Consider the following 21,435-nt stretch of genomic DNA (forward strand, 5'->3'; position numbering starts at 1 on the left):
ATCAGCCCTACGACACAGCAATTGCACTGCTAGGGATATACCCCAAAGATACAGATGCAGTGAAACTCTGGAACAGCTGCAATGCAATGTTTATAGCAGCAATGTCCACAATATCTAAACTGTGGAAAGAGCCTCGGTGTCCATTGAAAGATGAATGGATAAAGAAGATGTGGCATATGTATCCAATGGAATATTATTCAGCCATTAGAAAGAATGTATACCCAACATTTCCTTTGGCATAGATGGAACTGGATGGTGTTAGGCTGAGTGAATTTTGTCCATCAGAGGATGATAATCATACGTTTCACTCATACAAGGAGTATAAAAATAATGAAAGGTATAAAGGGGAAAGGATAGAAAAGTAATGGGAATTATCTGAGAGGGTGACAAAGCATGACAATCTTCTAAGTCTGGGAAATGAACAAGGGGGAGTGGAAGGGGAGGTAGGCAGGTGGATGGAGTGACTGGTTGATGTGCACTGAAGGATGAACTTGACAGAACAAGTACTGGGTGTTACATTATATTCTGGCAAACCAAACTACAATAAAAAAATACCAAAAAAAGTATTACTGATACCAAAAAACCAGTGAAGAAAATTCTACAGCAGAATGTAGAGACATGGAAAGGGTGCATTGCATAGTGGTTAAATGCCCTCATCCCAGAGACTGACTCTCCATCATAGGAGCACTGGTCGAGCACCTCTGCATGATTTGCCACCATTTGTAAACCTGCTTTTCTCACAAGTCCAAAAAATACAGCCTGTATCTTTGTTGTAATGTAATCAACCAAAATACCCTGTGGCAACCATAAAGGCTGATTCAACCTTGAGTTTTATTATCTGAAGAAGTATTTATTGATACAGTGAGAACGTGGGTATGTGACAAAAGAAATCCTCACTTGAGATGGAATTGGTAAGCGGAAGAGGAAGCTTTCCTTGCACACTTTTGCAAGCCCAGGAGGAAGAGAATGAAGTCTAGCAGCCTGAGAACAATGTTTTCCCACCATGGCAACAGATAAAGCCAATAGGACACTGTCAAGACTGGACCAACAAAAAGCCACTATCCTGAAACACCTTACCCCCTGCACACACTTTCTCCATAGGGGGAGATATTCTTTTCTTTTATCCCTGCTTGCCCATGGCTTGTCATGGCTTCCCTGTTCCTAGTTGCAATTCTTCTGCTAGTGCTGAATCTACCACACTTTATGGTAAAATATCCAGTTCTTCTATTTCTGTGGCTGATAAGGGATAGTGAAATCTCAGTTTCTCCATTTGGAAATCTGTGAAAATATTCCTGAGATGTGGGGATCCCTGGGTGGCGCAGCAGTTTGGCGCCTACCTTTGGCCCAGGGCGCATTCCTGGAGATCCGGGATCGAATCCCACGTCAGGCTCCCGGTTCATGGAGCCTGCTTCTCCCTCTGCCTGTGTCTCTGCCTCTCTCTCTCTCTGTGACTATCATAAATAAATAAAAATGTAAAATAAATAAATAAATAAATAAATAAATAAATAAATAAATAATTAAATAAATAATTAAAAAAAAAGATATTCCTGGGATCCCCGGGTGGCGCAGTGGTTTAGCGCCTGCCTTTGGCCCAGGGCGCGATCCTGGAGACCCAGGATCGAATCCCGCGTCGGGCTCCCAGTGCATGGAGCCTGTTTCTCCCTCTGTCTGTGTCTCTGCCTCTCTCTCTCTCTCTCTCTCTCTGTGACTATCATAAATAAAAAAAAAGATATTCCTGAGATGTGATGGTATTCTCTTCCTTGGATTTCTGGGGTGGACCTGGTAGACAGTATAGGGCACTTAATTAAGGTTTACAACTCGATGAATTTTGATGTATATGCCCATAGTGATGAATATTTGTCTCTCCCTTTGGTTTCACATTGATTCAAAACCCTGTGGGTCTCCTAAGTGATCAATCTGCCCATGCTATGTCAGCGAGGTGGTTTGTACTGGGTCCCTAAAGGAAAGACCAATTGTAGGAAGAGGTGGTTGTGACATGAGTCCAACTACCTGCAGACAAAAGAGGGGCTGGAAACCCTCTCAGGACACACCTGGGTGTGTCTTTGTAATACAATTGATAATGTAAATAGAACACTTTCCTTAGTCTCATAAATTAGTTCTGAGAATTACTGAAACTGAGGGTCTCTGGGAACCCCCGTATATACAGGCAGTCTATTAGAGAGTGTGGGTGGCCTAGGCATCACCACAATGCATCTGGTGCCTGTTATAAGGACAATCTAGTGATATCTTTTCCATTTTATTCTGGGGTCTCATGCTAACACAGTGTTCAACATCAGAATCTACTGGGATATGCCAAGATGGGGGAGACAACAGAATACTTCATTTCAGAAATTGGGGATACTGAAGGACTGGCTCACTGAGGCATGTGGATTAAGAGGAGAAAGGATGAGACTCAGGGTTGGAGATTCTTTTCATTTCCTCTGTAGTCTGAAGAACTTAGAGGGTACTGACAAGCTGCTGTATCTCATTCATTTACACACAACCAAAGTTAAAATGAAAACTCAACAGCAAAGAAACAAACAATCCAATCATGAAATGGGCAAAAGACCTGAACAGAAATCTCACAGAGGAAGACATATAAATGGCCAACGAGCAAATGAGAAAATGCTCTGCATCACTTGCCATCAGTAAAATACAAATCAAAACCACAATGAGATACTACCTCACACCAGTGAGAATGGGGAAAATTAACAAGGCAGGAAACCAAAAATGTTGGAGAGGATGCAGAGAAAAGGGAACCTTCTTACACTGCTGGTGGGAATGTGAACTGGTGCAGCCACTCTGGAAAACTGTGTGGAGGTTTCTCAAAGAGTTAAAAATAGATCTGCCCTACAACCCAGCAATTGCACTGCTGGGGATCTACCCCAAAGATACAGATGCAATGAAATGCTGGGACACCTGCACCCCAATGTTTCTAGCAGCAATGGCCACAATAGCCAAACTGTGGAAGGAGCCTCAGTGTCCATCGAAAGATGAATGGATAAAGAAGATGTGGTTTATGTATACAATGGAATATTACTCAGCCATTAGAAATGACAAATACACACCATTTTCTTTGATGTGGATGGAACTGGAGGGTATTATGCTGAGTGAAATAAGTCAATTGGAGGAGACAAGCATTATACGGTCTCATTCATTTGGGGATTATAAATAATAGTGAAAGGGAATAGAAGGGAAGGGAGAAAAAATGGGTAGGAAATATCAGAAAGGGAGACAGGACATGGAAGACTCCTAACTCTGGGAAACAAACTAGGGGTGTAGGAAGGGGAGGAGGGTGGCTGATGGGGGTGACTGTGTGGTGGGCACTGAGGGGGGCACTTAGGTTGAGCACTGGGTGTTATTCTGTATGTTGGCAAATTGAACACCAATAAAAGCTAAATTTATTATTAAAAAAAGGAAAAGAAAAGAAAAAAGAAAAGAAAAGAAAGAAAAGAAAAGAAAGAAAAGAAAAGAAAAGAAAAGAAAAAGAAAAGAAAAGAGAAAAGAAAAGAAAGAAAAGAAAAGAAAAGAAAAGAAAAGAAAAGAAAAGAAAAGAAAAGAAAAGAAAAGAAAAAAGATATAGAACTTGGAAATGATGGATCTAAGTCCTAGGGAGCTGGCCTAGTGGAAAAGTGTAAGAAAGGTTGAATAATAAGGAAATGCTTAAGTACCAAATCCCTTGCTCATGATGATCGCTAGAAACTAAAAGGAACTGAAACAGAGTAGTGGGTCAGATCTCAAGGTCAGACGAAGCTCAGAGTTCCCTCATTCTCAAACCTGCACCTCAAGGAAATAATAAGCTTAGGGTTGTGTGACTTGTTTAACCCTGTGCAGTGTGACAGAGTTTTGTATGCTTGTGCATGTGACCCTGAGTCAGTGAAGTGAGAGACGGGGAGAATGAGACTCAGATATAGACACAGAAATACAGAGAAAGGGAGGAGAAAGAATAAGAGTTCTTCAGGACATATATCCCAGTGACACTGCACGATGGCCTTTCTTATTTTTCTCAATAATAAAAAAATCTCATAACATAGGATGTTTTATAGCCCTAACACAATGAGTGACCCAACAGTGCAGTTCAACCCATGCTTAGTAACCAAATGCCATCATGTTTAGTAACCCTCTATTCACAGTGATGTGAATACAGCCCCATAATTATTCTCTTAATTTACTAAAATTCTTCTTTATGTGATTGGGAAGGGGTGAGTTGCAGAGGTGAATGGGATAGTTAGAGAAAAGAAACCCTCACTGATAAAGGTGACCCATGCTAGGCTTGATTACAGGTCACAGAAAGCCTGACCTGAAACAAAGGCAGACTCTTTTTTTTTGTTAACAAAAGAAAAAATATAGTTTAATGGTGAGAGCAAATTATAAACCCACAGTCAAGTCTTGAGTGCTCAAAATCTAACATTTACAAAGACATGTTGTTGAAACAGCTTCTCTCAATAATAACCCTCATTTTAAAATCCAAGACAGCCAAATCAGGACCGATTCATTTAAAAAACAAGTCCAATTTTAACAAACATGGCTTGATTACATAAGCTCAGCAAGAAGAGCAATTGGCCATATAGATCTTTCAAAATCGGCTTTACTGGAACTCTCATAAGGAATCTATTTTATTCCATTTAAATTCAATTTGCCAACATATAGTACAACATCCAGTGCTCGTCCCATCAAGTGCAAAGGCAGACTCTTAATTGACTGAGCAACTCAGATACCCCTACCTGAGTTATTACTGAGCAACATGACCAACATGCTGATGGGTATTCTGTGACCTTCTAGAAGCACTCTATGATCCCTTCTGAATGAAAGTATTCATCAAGAACATCACAGAAGAAGATCAAATAAATATTGTCAAAGTGAGCTTGAGTATCTTTGACTGAGGAACGAATATTGCTTTCTTGGTTGCTTTCCACATAAATTCTGAAGAAATTCAGACACTGTCCATTTGACATGAAATATATCATCTTCTTGCTGGGAGGAGTGCTGAGTGGTTGCCTCTTGTCAAACATTACCTTATTTGAGAGGTTGCTACCATTTGCAACACTGAAGCTGGTTATAAAGATTGTGATGAAGTACTTTCTCTCAACAAGTTTCTCCTGCTTCTTTGAGGAATGTTGTAGCCAGCATCCTGAATGGAGAGGAGAGACCCATTCTTTGGTACCAACAACTTCCTCCAGGTGTCTTTTCACTTACTTTGGTGCCACTATCTCAAACACTATGTTCCATCTGGCTTCCTAAAGTCATTCAGAGTAGTAAAGATCACTTTTATTCTAGGTAATACCATCTATTGATTAAAAACAATAAGAGACTTACATTTGCTAATGTTTTACACTAGATTAATGTCCAAATATTCATTTCAAAATAAACACCATTTTTGATTATCACATTAGATTTGTAAGGTACTAGTGGAAACAGTCAATTGTCCGCTGTGGGGCAAGGCATGAACCCATGTTTGGGATTCACTCCATATTGTGGTCCTTACACATGGGTAGCCTATTTCTCCTTCTAACCCTATACCTGCTCTTGTTCTATCTTTCCATCCCTTTCCCTTTCTCTGCCATTAATAAATAAATAAATTAATTAATTAATTAATTTTTACTAAAATTTACAGAACTTGTTTTGAAAAAGCAAATTGACTATTCTGATTATAGAATAATGTCTCACCAGTTAATTTGAATTATTCGCATGTAAAATGAAAAGAATGGCTTAGTACTTTTCTCCTAATAGATACTGAGTAAAATAGACTAATGGTTTTTTTTTTTTTGAGCGACAGAGAGAGAGAGAGAGTGAGCACTGGAAAAGGAGAGGAAAAGTGGAAGAGAATCTTAAGAGATTCCATATGCAACACAGAGCTACACCCAAAGCTATCACTCATGAACATTAGAATATGACCTAGGGCAAAATCAAGAGTTGGACACTTACATGACTGAGTCAACCAGGTGTCTCTAAAATAGTGTTATTTATATCCATGAATGAATTTCCATAGTACCTTCAATTGGGCCATTTATATGATGTCTTTGTACTTTCACCAAATGAAATGTTCTGGCACATTTGAGCAAGTACACAGATTTAGAGCCCTTGCTATGTGTTTCTTTTGGAGGCTCTTGAATATAGACTCTTAAAAATGCACTGAAATAGAATGATATGTTGACATCTTACTGAAAGAACATGAAAAGAATGACCGATAACTTTCCAGAGCTCAAATTTTTGTTCCCATTCCTAAGTGTTTGCCTAGCAGAGCCAAATGATTTGTGGAATCTGATTCACTGGGGTTTTCCATAAGACATGGAATTACTCTGTAAATAAAAGACCCAAGAGAGAATGTAAAATGATGCAGCCACTAGAACAAATAATATGTAATTCCCTGAAAAAAAATTTAAAAACTTCAATATATATCAATATAATGACTTTGGTAATCACGTCACAAAGTTTGAAATCTGAACTTCAGACAGATATCTGTGAATGTTCTGCACTAATCACAAAAGTCAAGATTATAGAAACAAACTCATGTCTACTCAAGATAAAATGGATAAAGAAAATAGAGTCTATCCATAGGATATTACTCTGCTTCCAGAAGAAAATCTTAACATTGTTGACAAAACGGGTGGCTCTGGAAGCCATTATGTTAAGTGAAATAAACCAGGAGTTGTAGGACAAATACTTCATGATGTTACATATATTTGGAATCTCAAATAACCAAAGACAAAGAAAGATAAAGTCAAACAGTCTTTGAGGGAAATAAAAGTAGAAAAAAATTGGTGATAGGAAATTAAATATGTTCAGGAAGTCCTCTTTACAACATAGAACCCTTGATTAAACAAGGGCTCACACTATTTCTGAAAGTCATTGGGATAATATTTCCAAAGGTGTGGTGCCTAAATTGAACAAGAAGAAAAGCTCTAGCAGATACTGTGTGGGCAAAACTTTCTATTAAGTGACACAGAGAATGGTTGAACAACACATTTATTAAGAGCATGATGTTGGTGACTTACCAAGAGTTAACAAACTGATGAATGGTGGGTCCAGAGGAAGAATGGAAGTGTTTCGGTTTGGAGAAGGTACTCAAACACCTGATATGTCCCTAAGGCACCTGAGTTCACACAAAATACTCCTGAGCCTTGAGCTCTGTCCATCTCTCCTTCATATTCTCCTGCACTAGGTTTACAGCAGGACATATTCAATACCCTGGGGGAGGTCCCTGAGCAAAAACGAATGACAAAACTAACTCAGGCTCCCACATCCCATGCTGATCACCAACAACAATGCACTTCCCCAAATAAAGCCTGTTAGAATGGCCAGAGAAGCCCAAATGTGGCCAGCCTCCCAAACATTCACACTACGAGCTGTCTTCCATAGAGTTCTCGAAAGGACCAGCTGACCACTCTCAATGACAAGTGAGTGGTCTTCCCATCTCCCAGCCTGACTCAGAATCCATGACATTCCAAACCATCTGTCACATGGCAGCTCTGCCTGCAGTTGGCTTTCTTTCAACTGCCCAAAGCTTGATGAGCACTGACTATGAATTAACTTGGAAAGTGGTTACTTGGGCTGTAGATTGGGTAGTTTAAGGGATGAAATTTAAGCCATACAGATTCCACTGACTGCGGGTCTCAGTATCTGTGTGAGCAGCTGGGAATAAGATCTGCCAGGCAGTGGGCATTGGCTACCCTTGCCCTGAGTTAATGCATTTTTTGCTCCTTCCTTGTTTGCCTGATTCCATTCTCTACAGACTTCTCATCATTCTGTAGACCCAACTGTGGCAGGGTATTGAGTCCTATTCCTTTGCACAGGACCCTTCCTGGAGGCCTGAGTGTATCAGGAAATTAAACATCTGACCCTGTATTGGTACATCAACTCAGGTTCTATAATACAGTCCTGTATTGGATCCACACACAATTAGGAATAAAAGTGTCAGGCAGCCCTGGTGCCTCAGCAGTTTAGCGCCTCCTTCAGCACAGGCCTGCTCCTAAAGACCTGGGATCAAATCCCATGTTGGGCTCCCGCATGGAGCCTGCTTCTCCCTCTGCCTGTGTCTCTGCCTCTCTTCTCTCTCTCTGTGTGTGTGTGTGTCTCTCTCCCCCATGTCTCTCCTTAACAAATAAAATCTTTAAGAAAAGATATATAACTGCCCCCATATTGGGGCATGTTTAAACAGAGGGCAAACCCAAAGTATTCACTCTTGACATCATCTAAAGACTTAACTAATATGGCACTTAGTCAATGTACTCATGTGTTGGTCGGTATTTTAGGTGACCACATTGCTTTCCTAAAACAAAATTAAGATCTTACATAAAAGGAATAAGAAGACATAGAGGAAGGGGTAAAAATTCGTTATAAACCCCACCATTAGATTATAAAACCACCCTTTTATTTACACGTGGATATATCATGAAAATGCACTCCTTACAGAAAGGCAGTATCATAATACAGTCACGCAAATTGAAATAATTACAAAGCAAACTAATTAAATCACCAGGAATAAAAGTTCTAGGTATACTACGAAATAATTTTTCATTTCATTCATGAGGAAAGGAAGCTGCTGCTGAAATATTAATTCTTTCATCTCCTTCAGCCAACCTAGCTAAACCCAAAACTTCAGACCTTACTCATAAACATACAAGAAAACAGAAATGCAGCCTTTACATGGACAACACACTTGTAGAACATTTGCAAAAGGCTTTCATACAAAGAGGAGACAAGAGGAGCAGTGGGAGGGCCAACAGGTGACATACCTTGGTGTACCACACCCTAATGGAAGCCCCCAAGACATCTGTAAACAGTGTAAACAAAACCAACACTGAAGAAAAGATACATATTCTTGGCAAAAGAACAGCAAGACATAGAAAATTCCTCCAGTTGAAAGGAATGAAGGTGTTGCAAGGAAAGAAGGAGCACTCAGATTCCCCTGTAGGCTTATGGACTTAAGATGAGTTATCTAGGAATATACACAGTCATTCTCATCAATTATTGGTGCACCCTGGTGCTCCTAGTTGTTTCTTAATGCAACTTGTGTTGCTACTGCTCATCTTTGGAGTAGATACATCCTGTATGCTGAAGGTATCAACTAGAACACAGATTTTCCTTGATTCCCCACTGAAGGGTCACCACAACCTGTGACCCCTTAACTGAAACCACTATTCTATGCTTCTGTGTGATTTCAGCCCTGCAGAATTACTTGTGAGAGACTTTTCAAATATAATTGTAATGTTGAATATACTCCATAAGGACAATGACTTGAGGTCCCAGGGGTCTATTCATAACTGATATATATGTGCTCTGGATATGTTTTTGCCTCCTCCATTGGAGGAAACACATACCTTCCACAAGGATTTGGTTGTGAACATGACATTCCAGGCTACAAAACCCATTGACAAACCTAAAATAATCAGAGCAAAAATCACAACCTGGTAATGCAGCCTCTTCACTAAATGGTGCCGAGAAAATTGGAAATCCACATGTAGAAGAAAGACACTGGACCATTCTCTTACATCAGACCCAAAGATAAACTCAAAATTGATGAATGATCTAAATGTGAGACAAGATTCCATCAAAATTTTAGAGGAGAACACAGGTGACACCCTTTTTGAACTTGGCCACAGTAACTTCTTGCAAGATACATCCATGAAGGCAAGAGAAACAAAAGCAAAAATGAATTATTGGGACTTCATCAAGATAAGAAGCTCTTGCACAGCAAAAGAAACAGTCAACAAAACTCAAAGACTACCTGCAGAATGGGAGAAGAAGATATTTGCAAATGACCTATCAGATAAAGTGCTAGTATCCAATATCTATAAAGAATGTATTAAACTCAACAGTAAAGAAACAAAGAATCCAATCACGAAATGCATAAAAAAAAAACCATGAACAAAAATCTCCCAGAGGAAGACACAGACATGGCCAGCAAGCACATGAGAAAATGCTCTGTATCACTTGCCATCAGGGAAATACAAATCAAAACCACAATGAGATACCACCTCACATGAATGGGGCAAATTAACAAGGCAGGAACAATGAAATGTTGGAGAACATGTGGAGAAAGGGGAACCATCTTGCACTGTTGGTGGGAATATGAACTGGTACAGCCAATCTGGAAAATTGTGTGGAGGTTCCTCAAAAAGTTAAAAATAGACCTACCCTATGACCCAGCAATTGCACTGTTGGGGATTTACCCCAAAGATACAGATGTAATGAAATGCCAGGACACCTGCACATTGTGCACAATGTCCACAATAGCCAAACTGTGGAAGGAGCCTCAGTGTCCATCAAGAGATGAATGGATAAAGATGTGGTATATTTATACAATGGAATATTAGTCAGCCATTAGAAATGACAAGTACCTACCATTTGCTCGACATGGATATAACTGGAGGGTATTATGCTGAGTGAAATAAGTCAATTGGAGAAGGACAAACATTGTATGGTCTCATTCATTTGGGGAATATAAATAATAGTGAAAGGGAATAGAAGGGAAGGGAGAAGTAATGGGTAGGAAATATCAGAAAGGGAGACAGAACATGAGAGACTTGTAACTCTGAGAAATGAACAAGGGGTGGTAGAAAGGGAGGGGGGCAGGGGGTGGGGTGACTGGGTGATGGACAATGAGAGGGGCACTAGATGGGATGAGCACTGGGTGTTATGCTATATGTTGGAAAATTGAACTGTCATTAAAAAACTCATTGAGAGCTTTTAAATGAATGCAGACAGTATAATGGGAGCTGAGCAATTGGTGTCCTCTTTTCTGTACTTGCAGGTGGCATCAGGAACTCTTTTAGTGGTACATATTCTGGGAACCAGCTCTTCCCGTATTTAGTCAGGAACAACAATCTGATTCTGGGTTCTCACTGGAATGAGGATCAGAGATGAAGAGGAATATAATGAGTAGGCTAAGTTTAAAAAGGTGACAAAGCAAGAGAGACTCCTGCCCTGGGAAATGAACAGGGGGTAGTTGAAGGGTAGTTTGGTGGTAGGGTATTGTGCCTATGTGAAAGAAACTGTGGGGGGCACTTCAGAGGATGTGCACTGGGTATTATACTCTATGTTCTGAATCAAACTCCAATTTAAAAAAATATACAGGGATCCCTGGGTGGCGCAGCGGTTTGGCGCCTGCCTTTGGCCCAGGGCGCGATCCTGGAGACCCGGGATCGAATCCCACATCGGGCTCCCGGTGCGTGGAGCCTGCTTCTCCCTCTGCCTGTGTCTCTGCCTCTCTCTCTCTCTCTGTGACTATCATAAATAAATAAAAAATTTAAAAAAAAAAGATTTTAAAAAAATATACAAAAATTAACCACCATAAAACCGGTCTTCCAGGTGAAGATGCATATTCTTTTACAAGCAAACATGTAGCATTCAGGTAAGGAGTTTGTGTACATGGAGATAGGAGGAATTGGAGGGACATGGACTCCAGTGCTCAGTGAGTTCAGCCAAGAGATGTAGGCTGATTCCAGAGGCAAGGTGCTTTGTGCACCTCCCTTTTATGGTCCACAGGTCATCAGTTTGAGTTTTTCCCTGATGGTCTTAGGTTCCTCACCTCCAAAATCTATCTGTGTCCTCATAATGAAGGTGACAGAAACACTGACCCCTGGTGGTTACTGCAAAGTCATCAGCACATTCCTTGCACTCCCTCATTCCTTGTGCCCATACAATTTAGCCCTGAGAAGACCCTGTTCTAAAACTCCTGTGTAAAGATCAAGTTCCAGGTTGGGAAGGTCTCTGTTCAGCTTTCTGTGGTCTTGGTCCCCACACTCATCTAGCTACACACACAGGCTCTAACTTGCATCAGGAAGGAAAGGGTGAGCTCCTGAAGAGTGTGAGGTGTCCCCCCTCTACCTCACTCATCTGACTATGACCAACACATGTGTCTGGGGTCATAGCCTTCTCTTTTGCCTACAAGCAGCCCCTGCTGGGATTCCTCAGTATTTCCAGAACCTCATGTAGTGCCTGCCTCATGGAGAGGAGGCCAGAGACCAACAAAAATTTACAGTCCTGTCAGGCCAGGAAATTCCACTGCAAGAATCCCCAGGGAACAGAGGTCACAGCTTCCTCATTTTTGCCTCCAAGAGCACAGCTATGCAAGAAGGCAGCCAATAGCCAGACGTGCCTGCATATGTTGAAATTACATAAAGTCAGTGAAGTTACATGTCCCATTCTTCATCATACAACCACATTTCCGGTGCCCAGTAGAGTATTTTTAAAACCCAGATCTTTTCCATCATCACGGATGGCTTTCCTGGGCAGTTGCTCTGAGTCTGACACAGTGACTCTCATGGAACCCATCTAACCCAGTGTGGGGCCATCATCCATCACAGGCAGATAACAGGTAGATCCATGTCCAAGTGAGAACTATGGTGATCTTGTGGAAATGGGGAAATGGCAGGTCAAGGGGGTCCTTTCTCTCAAGGGAGGTTTGAAACTGTGACCAATGTCTTTCTGAAGGGCTCTAACTCCCAAAACCCAAGGAAGGTCTGAAGATCTTGAGGAAGAACAGGTGTTGAGAGAGCTTCCCAGAGAGACCTTAGCTGGAGTAGCAGGAATACAGTACCCCACTCTCTAATCATCTCCTCCTCATGCTTGTGTCTTTAAAGATTTGGAGGTGGAGAATATTGAGGACGCAGTTACTGAAGATGTAGAATCCTTAGGTAGGGAACTACAATGATGTGGGAATCAATGGTGAGCGTCGATGGGAGCAGTTGGATTATACCTGTTATTTGTAGACTGAGGGGGAGGAGGGGCAAGATGGCAGAAGAGTAGGGTCCCCAAATCACCTGTCCCCACCAAATTACCTAGATAACCTTCAAATCATCCTGAAAATCTATGAATTCGACCTGAGATTTAAAGAGAGGACAGCTGGAATGCTACAGTGAGAAGAGTTCATGCTTCTATCAAGGTAGGAAGATGGGGAAAAAAGAAATAAAGAAACAAAAGGCATTCAAGGGGGTAGAGGCCCCTCAAGGAGCTGGGCTAAGGCCGGGGCGAGTGCCCCCAGGACAGGTGACCCCTGTCCCAGAGAAACAGGAGCTGCACCAATCTTCCGGGTAGAAAGGCACCCACAGGGAGTTAGAGCAGGACCCCAGGAGGGCGGGATGCCCTCAGGTTCCCTGGGACACTAACAGACATCGGGACGCCCAGGAGAGTGCACCGAGCTCCCTAAGGGCTGCAGGATGCATACATTGTCACAGGAGCAGATCGGAGGGGCTCAGCTGGCAGCTCTGCACGGAGGGGGCTGCATGGCCCCAGGAGCAGCTCGCCAGTGGTGGCTCCAGCAGAGGAAGAGGCTCCATGCTGAGGGGCCTGCCTGGCTCTGGGGCTCCAGTGGTGGCTCCACAGAGGGGGCTGAGGAGCCGGGAGCACGAATCCAACAGCGCAGGCCCGGGAGCAATGGGCACCCAGACACAGCCCAGGATCCGGCCTCCCCCTGGTACAGGCAGAGGCCAGGAGGCCCCAGGACAGCAAGAAAGCTCCTTCCCCAAGCTGAGGAGATCAGCGGCCCCGCCTCTGAGCCTCCAGGCCCTACAGACGGAGAGCTCCATAGTTACTGTGGGAGCTGAATCCAGGTTTCCAGCAGGACCCGCCACTGCGGTTGTTCCTCCTGGGGCCTCACGGGTAAACAACCCCCACTGATCCCTGCACCAGGCAGGGGGCAGAGCAGCCCCACCAAGTGCTAACACCTGAAAATCAGCACAACAGGCCCCTCCCACAGAAGACCAGCTAGACTGACAAGTCCCAGGGGAAGTCAAGGGAATTAAAGTATACAGAAACAGAAGATACTTCCCCGTGTTTTTTTTCTTTTTGATTTCTGATTGCTTCCTCCACACTTTTTTCCCTTTCTTTCTTTTTCTTTCTCTTTTTCTTCTCTTTTTTCCTTTTTTTCTTCCTTTTTTCTTTTTTCTTTTTCTCTTTTCTTTCCTCCTTTCTCTCCTCTCTTTTTCTCCTTTTCCCAGTACAACTTGTTTTTGGCCATTCTGCTCTGAGCAAAATGACTAGAAGGAAAACCTCACCTCAAAAGAATCAGAAACAGTCCTCTCTCCCACAGAGTTACAAAATCTGGATTACAATTCAATGTCAGAAAGCCAACTCAGAAGCACTATTATACAGCTACTAGTGGCTCTAGAAAAAAGCATAAAGGACTCAAGAGACTTCATGACTGCAGAATTTAGATCCAATCAGGCAGAAATTAAAAATCAATTGAATGAGTGCAATCCAAACTAGAAGTCCTAAGGACGAGGGTTAATGAGGTAGAAGAACGAGTGAGTGACATAGAAGACAAGTTGATGGCAAAGAGGGAAACTGAGGAAAAAAGATACAAACAATTAAAGACAATGAAGACAGATTAATGGAAATAAATGAAGCCCGAGGAAGAAAAACCTCCATTTAATTGGGGTTCCCGAGGGTGCCAAAAGGGCCAGAGGGCCAGAATATGTATTTGAACAAATCCTAGCTGAAAACTTTCCTAATCTGGGATGGGAAACAGGCATTCAGATCCAAAAAATAGAGAGATCTCCCCCTAAAATCAATAAAAACTGTTCAACACCTCGACATTTAATAGTTAAGCTTGCAAACTCCAAAGACAAAAAAGAAGATCCTTAAAGCAGCAAGAGACAAGAAATCCCTGACTTTATGGTGAGGAATATTAGGGTAACAGCAGACCACTCCACAGAGACCTGGCAGGCCAGAAAGGACTGGCAGGATATATTCAGGGTCCTAAATGAGAAGAACATGCAACCAAGAATACTTTATCCAGCAAGGCTCTCATTCAAAATGGAAGGAGAGATAAAGAGCTTCCAATACATGCAGGAACTGATAGAATATGTGACTTCCAAACCAGCTCTGCAAGAAATTTTAAGGGGGAATCTTAAAATTCCCCTTTAAGAAGAGATTCAGTGGAACAATCCACAAAAACAAGGACTGGATAGATATCATGATGACACTAAATTCATATCTGTCAATAGAAAGTCTGAAAGTGAACGGGCTTAATGACCCCATCAAAATGCGCAGGGTTTCAGACTGGATAAAAAAGCAGGACCCATCTATTTGCTGTCTACAAGAGACTCATTTTAGACAGAAGGACACCTACAACCTGAAAATAAAAGGTTAGAGAACCATTGACCATTCCAATGGTCCTCAAAAGAAAGCAAGGGTAGCCATCCTTATATCAGATAAACTAAAATTTACTCCGAAAACTGTAGTGAGAGATGAAGAGGGATAGTATCTCATACTTAAAGAGTCTATCCAACAAGAGGACTTAACAATCCTCAATATATATGTCCCGAATGTGGGAGCTGCCAAATATTTAAACCAATTAATAACCAAAGTGAAGAAATACTTAGATAATAATACACTTATACTTGGTGACTTCAATCTAGTTCTTTCTAACCTTGATAACTCTTGTAAGCACAACATCTCCAAAGAAATGAGAGCTTTAAATGATACACTGGACCAGATGGATTTCACAGATATCTACAGAACTTTACATCCAAACTCAACTGAATACACATTCTTCTCAAGTGCACATGGAACTTTCTCCAGAATGGACCACATACTGGGTCACAAATCCAATCTGAACCAATACCAAAAGATTGGGATCGTCTCCTGTATATTTTCAGACCATAATGCCTTGAAATTAGAACTAAATCACAAGAAGAAGTTTGGAAGGACCTCAAACATGTGGAGGTTAAGGACCATCCTGCTAAAAGATGAAAGTGTCAACTAGGAAATTAAGGAAGAATTAAAAAGATTCATAGAAACTTTTTTTTTGTTTTTTGTTTTTGTTTTTGTTTTTTTAGATTCATAGAAACTAATGAGAATGAAGATACAACTGTACAAAATCTTTGGGATGCAGCAAAAGCAATTCTGAGGGGGAAATACATCGCAATACAAGCATATATTCAAAAACCTGAAAGAACTCAAATACAAATGCTAACCTTACACATAAAGGAGCTAGTGAAAAAACAGCAGATAGATCCAACAACCAGCAGAAGAAGTTAGTTAATTAAAATTTGAGAAAACTCAATGAAATCGAGACCAGAAGAACTGTGAAACAGATCAACAGAACCAGGAGTTGGTTCTTTGAAAGAATAAGATAGATAAACCATTAGCCAACCTTATTAAAAATAAGAGAGAGAAGACTCAAATTAATAAAATCATGAATGAGAAAGGAGAGATCACTACCAACACCAAGGAAATACAAGCGATTTTAAAAACATATTATGAACAGCTGTGCGCCAATAAATTACGCAGTCTAGAAGAAATGGACACATTCCAGGAAAGCCACAAACTACCAAAACTGGAACAGGAAGAAATAGAAAACCTGAACAGGCCATTAACGAGGGAGGAAATTGAAGCAGTCATCAAAAACCTCCCAAAACACAAAATTCCAAAGCCAGTTGGCTTCCCTAGGGAATTCTGTCAAACGTTTAAAGAAGAAATCATACTTATTCTATAAAGCTGTTTGGATAGATAGAAAGAGATGGAGTACTTCCAAATTCATTCTATGAGGCCAGCATCACCTTAATTCCAAAACCAGACAAAGACCCCACCAAAAAGGAGAATTACAGACCAATATTCCTGATGAACATTGATGCAAAAATTCTCAACAAGATAGTAGCCAATAGGATCCAACAGTACATTAAGAAAATTATTCACCATGACCAAGTAGGATTTATCTCTGAGACACAAGGCTGGTTCAACACTCGTTAAACAATCAAACTGATTCATCATATCAGCAAGAGAAAAACCAAGAACCATATGATCCTCTCATTAGATGCAGAGAAAGCATTTGACAAAATAGAGCATCCATTCCTGATCAAAATTCTTCAGAGTGTAGGGATAGAGGGAACATTCCTCAACATCTTAAGAGCCATTTCCAAAAAGCCCAGAGCAAATATCATTCTCAGTGGAGACACTGGGAGCCTTTCCCCTAATCAGAAACAAGAGAGTGATGTTCACTCTCACCAGTCCTATTCAACATAGTTCTGGAAGTCCTAGCCTCAGCCAACAGACATCAAAAAGACATTAAAGGTATTCGAATTGGCAAAGAAGAAGTCAAACACTCCCTCTTCACCAAAGACATGATACTCTACATAGAAAACCCAAAATCTTCCACCCCAAGATGGCTAGAACTCATACAGCAATGTGGCAGTTTGGCCGGATACAAAATCAATGCCCAGAAATCAATGGCATGTCTATACACTAACAATGAGACTGAAGAAAGAGAAATTAAGGAGTCAATCCCATTTACAAGTGCACCCAAAAGTATAAGATACCTAGGAATAAACCTCACCAAAGAGGTAAAGGATGTATACCCTAAAAACTATAGAACACTTCTGAAAGAAATTGAGGAAGACACAAAGAGATGGAAAAATATTCCATGCTCATGGATTGGCAGAATTAATATTGTGAGAATGTCAATGTTACCCAGGGCAATTTACACGTTTAATGCAATCGCTATCAAAATAACATGGACTTTCTTCACAGAGTTAGAACAAATTATTTTAAGATTTGTGTGGAATCAGAAAAGACCCTGAATAGTAAGGGGAATTTTAAAAAAGAAAACCATAGGTAGGGGCATTACAATGCCAGATTTCAGGTTGTATACAAAGCTGTGGTCATCAAGACAGTGTGGTACTGGCACAAAAACAGACACATAGATCAATGGAACAGAATAGAGAACCCAGAAGTGGACCCTGAACTTTATGGTCAACTAATATTTGATAAAGGAGGAAAGACTATCCATTGGAAGAAAGACAGTCTCTTCAATCAAAGCTGCTGGGAAAATTGGACATCCACATGCAGAAGAATGAAACTAGACCACTCCCTTTCACCATACACAATGATAAAGTCAAAATGGATGAGAGGTCTAAATGTGAGACAAGATTCCATCAAAATCCTAGAGGAGAACACAGGCAACACCCTTTTGGAAATCGGCCACAGTAACTTCTTGCAAGATACATCCATGAAGGGAAAAGAAACAAAAGCAAAAATGAACTTTTGGGACTTCATCAAGATAAGAATCTTTTGCACAGCAAAGGATACAGTGAACAAAACTAAAAGACAACCTACAGAATGGGAGAAGTTATTTGCAAATGACGTATCAGATAAAGGGCTAGTTTCCAAGATCTATAAAGAACTTATTAAACTCAACACCAAAGAAACAAACAATCCAATCATGAAATGGGCAAAAGACATCAAGAGAAATCTCACAGAGGAAGACATAGACATGGCCAACATGCACATGAGAAAATGCTCTGCATCACTTGCCATCAGGGAAATACAAATCAAAACCACAATGAGATATCACCTTACACCAGTGAGAATGGGGAACATTAACAAGGTAGGAAACCAGAAATGTTGGAGAGGATGCAGATAAAAGGGAACCCTCTTACACTGTTGGTAGGAATGTGAACTTGTGTAGCCACTCTTGAAAACTGTGTGGAGGTTCCTCAAAGTGTTAAAAATAGAACTTCCCTATTACCCAGCAATTGCACTGTTGAGGATTTACCCCAAAGATTCAGATGCAATGAAATGCTGGGACACCTGCACCCTAATGCAGGTGAAACCTGAACCTGAAACCCTGATGTTTCTAGCAGCAATGGCCACAATAGCCAAACTGTGGAAGGAGCCTCGGTGTCCATCAAAAGATGAATGGATAAAGAAGATGTGGTTTATGTATACAATGGAATATTACTCAGCCATTAGAAACAACAAATACCCACCAAGTGCTTCAACATGGATGGAACTGGAGAGTATTATGCTGAGTGAAGTAAGTCAATCACAGAAGGACAACAGTGTATGTTCTCATTCATTTGGGGAATATAAATAATATTGAGAGGGAATATAGGGGAAGGGAGAAGAAATGTGTGGGAAATATCAGAAAGGAGACCGAACATAAAGACTCCTAACTCTGGGATAGTAACTAGGGGTGTTGGAAGGAGAGGAGGGCGGGGGTTGGGGGTGAATGGGTGACAGGCACTAGGGGAGCACTTGACGGGATGAGCACTGGGTGTTATTATTGTATTTTGGTAAATTGAACACCAATAAAAATTAATTTATTAAAAAATATTTGTAGACTGAGGGTGGGCAGAATTATATATGGAAGATTAAACATAGTAATACAATTGTTTTCTCCCTTTATATTATTAAAATTATTTATGAGAGAGAGAGAGAAAGAGCAGTTGTAGAGGGAGGGAGGTATTCACACCCCACCCTGAGCAGGGAGCCTGACACAGGCATACTCTTAGAATCTTGGAATAATGATTCAAACTGAAGTCAGACAATTTACTGTGTCACGAAGTTGCTCTTCTTTGGTCTATTCTATCATAAATAATAGGGTTATTTGGAAAAAATGGAAACATTTATACCTGAGATTGGGTTATGCAGTTAGTCATATTTTTATTTTATTTTTATTTAATTATCATTCTTGAAGACCAGTTCCTGCTACCCTTGCCACTGGAAAACACTAATGTCCTTCCTTATATTTGGATAGAATCTCTTGGGAATAGAGCAGGAGACGTTTTGTTTCCGGTTATTGCCTTTGGTTTTGGATGGAGCCAGTTTCTTTTATTTTTAAATTTTTATTTATTTATGATAGTCACAGAGAGAGAGAGAGGCGTAGAGACACAGGCAGAGGGAGAAGCAGGCTCCATGCACTGGGAGCCCAACGTGGGATTCGATCCCGGGTCTCCAGGATCGCGCCCCGGACCAAAGGCAGGCGCCAAACCGCTGCGCCACCCAGGGATCCCCGCCAATTTCTTGAAATACAGGTCTGCCATGCACATTTGAACTTGCATAAAGAGTGCATCTGTTGGAGTTAGGTGCTGGGACAGCCCAGGACCCACTCCCTCTGCATGTATATGTCACACAGTACCAATGCTGGGCTACCCTTGTTCGGCCCAGGAGTGTGTGTCCAAGGATGGGCGTCACAGAAATGGACCCTCACAACACATGCCTCTTCTTCCAGCAGAAGGGAGGTGGGAGGGATCGTCAGAAGCATAGTTCCTTCTTCCTCTCCTTGCACAATCCTCAGCCCTGGGAACGGAATAAAATTTCTACTTCCTTGCCTGTGAGAAAGGCTTGAGTGCAGCCACCAAGGCCTTCACTGGGTGCAGGGAATCCAAAGGAATTTTGTGAAAGGAATTTTATGGCACATACTTGTGCTCAAGGTACTGCAGAGTGAGTCTCCTGGTCTGACCAGGCCCAGGACATAGGCTCTAAGTAGGGTGGTCAGCATTTCTGTTCCTGTGTAATCACACAGTTAACTATAACTGTTAGAACTACAGAGTGCTTGGCCTGCTCCCTGTATTAGGGAATTGGCCCAGCCTCAGACTTTCCCTCATGCCTGCCTGGAGCCAATGGCCCAGCCCTTCTGGGGTCAGGATAAATGCTGCTCTGCGGTGATAAGATGATGCCTCACCTACTTTAGAAAACCCATCATCCCAGATTTACACTAAAGAAAATTGGGAAGATACTTTACCTCTAGCATCAGATTCATCTCCTCTATGGGCTACGATATGAATGGGCTGTTCTAAAGATTCACTGTGTCCCTGATTTAGGAGTCTCTTATGGTTTATGTCATTCTCTAATTTTTCCCACTCAGTTCAACTCCTTTCTCTCATAATCCCTTTCACTATGTCTTATATTCCATGAGAAGGACATTTGATGGAATGAGTACTCATTACAAAATATGTTGGCAAATTGAATTTACATAAAACTAAATAAAAATTTTAAAAAATATAAAGATTAAGTTTGTCCTAAGTTCCTATGAGCACCCCAACCATAAAGCAGTCATGATAACCCAGTATGACCACACCCTCATGGCCACAGGCAACCCCTACCCCTAGGCCCACAGGCCCATTGCACCTACTCCAGTGTTGCCTGGATTGGCTCTTTGACCAACTGATTAAGGAGGGTCACATAAAAAGCTGATCATTTCCTGAGCATTCACTCGCCATAGAATATGATGGTTGTTGGAAGTGAAGGAGAATAGAAATGAGCAATTAATGCTTGGGAGAAACACTCTTGGGAGAGTGAAGGAGGAGTGAGCAGAAACAGGGAGCAAAATGTGGGAAGAGAAATGAATAGGCAATTTGGTGGTTCCTTTTTAAAAATATTTTATTTTTATATTATTGAGACACACATGGAGGGGGAGTGTCTGACAGGAAGGTAGAGACACAGGCAGAAAGAGAAGCAGGTTTCATGCAGGGAGACTGATGTGGGACTCAATCTGGGTCTCCAGGATCAGACCCCAGGCTGAAGGTGGTGCTAAACTGCTGAGTTACCCTGGCTGCCCATGGTGGCTTCTTTGAAGAATGGAATGACAGGCCTTCTTTCCTGGTTCTGGATATGGAATCTGAGACCAGAGAAGGCACATAGACTCTGGAGGCCATTTCCCACATAAAGTTGAAAGGATCGTGTGTCCAGGGGTGTGTAGGTGAGGAGACT

This window comes from Canis lupus, chromosome Y, assembly GCF_048164855.1.
Source record: "Canis lupus baileyi chromosome Y, mCanLup2.hap1, whole genome shotgun sequence".
In the NCBI taxonomy this organism is placed as follows: domain Eukaryota; kingdom Metazoa; phylum Chordata; class Mammalia; order Carnivora; family Canidae; genus Canis; species Canis lupus.